The 5,909-nt window shown below is 38.7% G+C and overlaps 1 pseudogene; it reads right to left on the reverse strand.

Annotated features, from left to right (window-relative positions):
• Nucleotides 1–3,005: 3,005 nt before the first annotated feature.
• Nucleotides 3,006–5,688, reverse strand: LOC129666149 (60S ribosomal protein L10a-like; annotated as a pseudogene).
• Nucleotides 5,689–5,909: the final 221 nt, after the last annotated feature.

Consider the following 5,909-nt stretch of genomic DNA (forward strand, 5'->3'; position numbering starts at 1 on the left):
CACACACACACACACACACACACACACACACACACACACACACACACGGACATACACTGAAGGTGACCAAAATGGAATCTAACAAAAAATGGGGAAGACAGAACTACAATGAAGGCCTCTCATCATCAAATGAAGCTTCCAGTTCAGGGAATTGGTCATATCTAATCCAGTTGTTGGCCAAAAGGGCCCCATGAGAACTCTAAAAGAATCTATTCTAAGGCTATTCCAAGGCTATAGGTTGCTCTCCAGAAACTCGATAGTAAGGCCCTATTGCTGAAGACAATACCTGCACAACTCATTGACTATGGAGAAGTAGAACTGGCCATTATTTAGAGCCTTCAACACTACTGATTAGTGTTCAGGGTACTGGAAGGTACTTTGCACGCTATACCAAAGGAGACAGGCAAACACCAACCCAGTTACAAACCCTTCCATCTAAATTGGTGACCTGCAAGCAAGATGTGTTCATGAAGTCATGGAACAAGGCTTGTGGGACTAACTAACCAATATCTGATCAGATTTAAAGTCCATTCCATGTGATGGAAGCCATCCTGATGGTAGCCAAGAACTCAAGACTAGACAGGCCAGGGATCTAGGGAAAAACCAAATACTATTATTCTGCTAAAGAAACAGAGCTACAAAATTACTCCTAACTATGCTCTGCTATACTCATAGATATGTATCTTGCTCAGCCATCATCAGAAATGCTTCCTGAAGAGGATGATGATAAATATAAAGACTCACAGCTAGACAACATGCAGAGAGTGAGAGACCTCAAATCACTTGGTCCTAAATGGACTGTCTCCATCAATTCTCTCTCCTCAGGGTTCAGAGGACCCTGTGGAAGAGGAGGTGAAAAGATTGTAGGAGCCAGAGGAAATGGAGAACACCAAGGAAACAAGAACTTCTAAACTTATCAGGGCCAGTACACACATGAACTCACAGAGACTGTGGCATCCTGCAGAGAGCCTACACAGGTCTGGGCCTGACGGGATCCTTATGCTTAGAGGAAAGTTGAAACAAACCCAATCGATAACCACTATTTAATGAAAAGTTAGTTTTCTCTAAAAGGGTCTCATTGGGCATACAAAGCACTGTTAAGGCCAGCCTCCATGCATAGCTGTATATGGTAACATAGAACAAAATCAATAATAATTTTTGATATCATTTTTTTGTCTCATAATGTTTTGTCTGGACATATGTTCCTTTTGGTTTTCTTACCCACAGGTTTTTGTTAATATATGTTATGACTGAAAATTTTGTTTATTTTTAGGGTCTTTCTGTGAATGTCCATGTGGGTGTCTCCATGCTTTTCCACTTATTTGTTTGGTTTGTCTTATTCAATTTATTTTTATTTTATGTTGTTTTAGTAGTGTTCCCTTCTGTTCCTTTTATTACTTTTAGATGCCTGTATTTTTATTTTTTCCTAATGAGAGAGCAAGAAAGAATGTGGATTTGGGTGGGTAGGGAGATGGGGGAGATCTTGTAGAAGTTGAAAAAGGGAAACCATAACCAAAATATATTGTATGAAAATACCTATTTTCAATTAAAAAATATCTAAAGTTGCTACCATTTCTGTCTTATTGGGACACAACATGTCTTCCTTTCCCCCTGCTACCCCCATCCTGGGCTCTTTCAAGACATCTGTTTTAGATTCCGTAATCCTTGTTGCTGTTAAACTGTTCAGTATCTGTAAAATCTCTTTGCTCTCATAACTTCTCAGCTTTAACTTTCTTTGACTCATCTGAAGATTATCTGCCATCACTGGTGGTTTCAATTGCCCTCGCTCTGCTATTCCAGATTTTCATCAGTTTTTGGAATAGGCTCAGCAGTATTACTAATAAGGCTTGGGCTTGATAAGCCAGTGCTGCATTGCTGATCTTTCCTTCTGTGTAAGCATAATATATTTCATATTTTCCTTTGTCTCTCTGGTGTTATATTTTGATTCCAAGTTTAGATGTTAGGTTTCACCTATGTTGTCACCCCCTCCCTCATCACCTCTTACTCTCCCTCTTTCTCCTGTATGTCCCTCCCCTAGAGAAGGGCCTCCCCTACTATCTGACCCTAGCCTATCAGGTCTCATCAGAACTGCCTGAATGATCTTTTTCTGTGGCCTAGTTAGGCCACCTCACCAGGGGGAGTTGATGAAGGAGCTGGCCACTGAGCCCATGTCAGAGATAGCATCTGCTCTACTTACTAGGGAATCCACATGGAGACAACTGAGCTGCCCATGGCCTACATCTGAGCAGCTTTTTGAGAATTATCAACACTGATTTCCAGAATGTCTGGACAAGTGTGCAATCCCACCCACAGTGAACAAGTGTTGCCTTTCCTACAAATTTCTTCCAGCATTTGTTGTGGATTATTTTACTGATCAGCATTCTGACTGGGATTAGGTGGAAATATCAAAATTGTCTAGAATTGCATTTGCCTAATTACTAGTCACAATGAACATTAATTGAGGTATTTCTTAGCTATACTTCTCTTTCTTTTAATAACTTGCTGTTCAGTTCCCTGACACATTTTTTTTCTTTTCTTACTTTAATTTTAATTTCTTTCTTCACAATTTATTCATTATATATCCTTATTGAAATCTCTTCCTTCAACCCCCCCCATTCCCTTTCTCTCCCTCTACTTCATCCCCTTCCCCTAGTCCACTGAAAGGGGGAGTTGTCCATCAGAGGTGAGTGATCAGAGAGCAGTCAATGGTGTTCCTGATAGAGGGAGCCCCTGATCCCCTCACTAAGAAATCCACATGGAGACTGACTTGGCAATGGGCCACATCTGAGCAAGGGGTCTAGGTCCTCTTATTCTCGTGGTATAGTGGTGAGCATAGCTGCCTTCCCTGGCCCATTTTTTGAATAGGTCATTTGGGTTTTTTTTTTTTTTTCTGTTTGACTCTGATTTATTTATTTATTTATCTATTTATTTATTTATTTATTTATTTATTTATTTATTTATTTATTTATTTATTTATTGGTAGAACTAAGGTTTATTGGGGCGTCCTAGTACAGGTGCTGGGGTTTGCCCATGGTGCTCTTGAAGTACAGAACCCGGACATTTTGCCAGTTCTTCTTGAACAAGGACACCAAGAAATTGACAGCCAGGTGGATGTTGTAGACCAGTTCATCATCAGTCATCTTCACATGGCCGACAGCAACCGCCAGACACACCTTCTTCATCTGGAACTTGATCGTTGATTTCACCTCATCAACTTTGGCTTTCATTGTGTGTCAGCAGGGAAGGGAACTTGCCAGCCTTGTTTAGGCCTGGGTCCAGGATACATGGGATCTGCTTAATCAGAGACTCTGAGGCCAAAAAGGCATCATATTTCTTGGCCAGCTTTTCGACCAACTTCTTGTTCTTACTAAGTTTCTTCAGCGCCTCAGTGTCCATGTGGGGGATATCTACAGCTTTGTCCTCATCGCAGTGCTGCAGGTCCCTCAGGACACACACAGAGAACTTGGGACGAAGAGTGGACTTGAGCCTGATGGTGTCCGAGAAGCGTTTGTCCTTCTGATGGTCATAGTTCTTCAGGCTGATCTGCAACTCCACTGTCTCTAGAAACTTCTGGCGTTTGCGCTGGTTCCAGTGCAGGACTTCCCGCACCGCCTGGCCTCGTACAGGGTTTCGTGAGAGACTTTGCTGCTTATGGCTGTTCCAGCGGTGGAAAGAGACTCTGTTTTTTGAGTCTTTATTTATTTTGGATTTTAAACTTCTAAAAGATGTGTAGATTCCATTCTTTGGGCTTTCTCTTCACCAGGTTGCTTACTTCTTTAGCCATACAGAAACTTTAAGTTTTATGATGTTCTCCTTGCCTGTTGTTGACCTTAATTCCAGGGTAAATTGGGTCCTACTCAAAAAGTTCGTCATTACACCAACATATGCAACAGACAGAGCATTTTCAGACAACCACAAATGATCAAAATGCACAGTTGTATAGCCCTGTGTCCATGGATACATCTACAAAATATTCTTTACCATAAGACACAGGAATCATCCGAAGAGAAGGCAGAAAGGTTGTTATAAGCTATAGACTCCAGGTAGTTGCTGTGAGATTGTGTCTCCTAGAAATAACAGAAGCTAGAAACATAAAGTATTACCAACATCACTGCCTAACTATTACCTGGACGAGGACAATTTATGTATGACTACGAAAGGGAGAAAGATTTGGAGGCCTCAGTTTTATACAAAGGAATATGGGCCATAAAGAAATGCTGAGAAGGGGGTGAAATAGTATTCCCCAGAAACAAATACCCCAATTACTTATCTAATAGTAAATGTTCATCCCTGAAATTATATATACAAGTGATATTATACTTACACACACACATATGTGTGTGTGAATATGATTAATATAAAAAAGAGGCCATGAATTTGGAGAAGAACAACAGGGGCATATGGGAGTGTTTGGAGGGAGAAAAAGGGAAAATGATGTAATTATATTATATTCTAAAAAATAAAAGAAATAATTTAAAAAGAAAAAATAAACTAAAAAATTATAGAGTTCAACAAAATATAATGTTTGAAGGACTGAAGAAGATATAACTTAATAAAAGTACATTTATAATGGAAAGTAATAAAGGAAGTCATAAGGCAGGAAAATCTGATGCTTCCTAAGAAAGGCTGCAAATACAAGTAGATTTTCAGAATTTGGGCGAGTAACAAACAATTAAAAAATGCTTCTTCTTCATGAGTACTGGTTGAGCATTCTTAGTCCCAAAATATGAAATACAGAATATCCCAAAATTCAATGTTTTTTGAGTACATGATACTATGGTCTACACTTCTGCACCATTGATCATTATTTATCATTAAAAAAAGGGGAAGATTGTTATAAAAATTATATTTTAAAATATTACCTTTAGCAGTGTATATAAAAGAAATATGAAAATACAGAATTACAAAGGCTCTGATGTTTTAACCTGCATGTGTCTCATTATATGTGTGAAAATACATCAAAATATTTAAAAATATCTGAAATCCTCATTGTTATGGTGTGAATTATTTTGAACAGGTAAATTCAACTTTTAAGCAGCTCACATCTTACCTAGAAAACAAATGGTTCTAAGAAGAAATAGAAAATAAGGATGGGGATTAAGTTTGGGTAGCACAGGCAGTACTATGATCCTAGGATGAAATACACATGCATTAGTGAACTATTTCTTAGAATTGATACATCTAAAACATGCAAAAAATTCTGTTTACCGAAAATGCCAAAAAATTTAATTAAAATAAAAAATACCAAGGGAAATGGGTAAACTGACTGAGAAACTGAGAATTTTCGCAGTAATAAGCCTTCTTTGAAGGTGTTGGATAAACTGTACATTGGCATTCCCCAACTCCAGCAATGTCAGTCTAACCCTCAAAGCTTGGTGTGAGGAAAGAAAAGGCCATTTTCAAAGCCTGAGCTATAACTTCATGCAATTCCTCCAGAATCCACTGCCTCATAAAGTACCGTAAGATGACAAGTTGTTTGTTATGCCACTTTTATGAGCTTTCAAATACCAAGCTACAGACGCATTGATCATTTGGAAATCTCAGCCTGTCAGTCACAGATTCTAATAGCTGCCTGTGCTTAAGGCATGAATTCCTTAGTGACTCACTTGAGCACATCTCCTTCTCTTTGCGTCTTGTCTTGTAGTGCTGGCTGCTGGTTGATGTCTTCAAGCATCCTGGTCCTAACATTTCTTGCAGCGTACTAAAGTGTAATACTTACTTGGGAAACATTAACTGAAATGCTTCACATACATCTCTACAAACTCATTAATAATTTAATTAGTCTAGAAATACAATTGTGATGATTTTTTCTTTTTTTTGCCTTTTAAAAAATTTTTATTATTAGTTACATTTTATTAACTCTGTATCCCAGCTATATCCTGCTCCCTCATTCCCTCCCAATCTCACCC

Source organism: Psammomys obesus, unplaced genomic scaffold (assembly GCF_907164565.1).
Source record: "Psammomys obesus unplaced genomic scaffold, mPsaObe1.curated_primary_1811, whole genome shotgun sequence".
In the NCBI taxonomy this organism is placed as follows: Eukaryota; Metazoa; Chordata; class Mammalia; order Rodentia; family Muridae; genus Psammomys; species Psammomys obesus.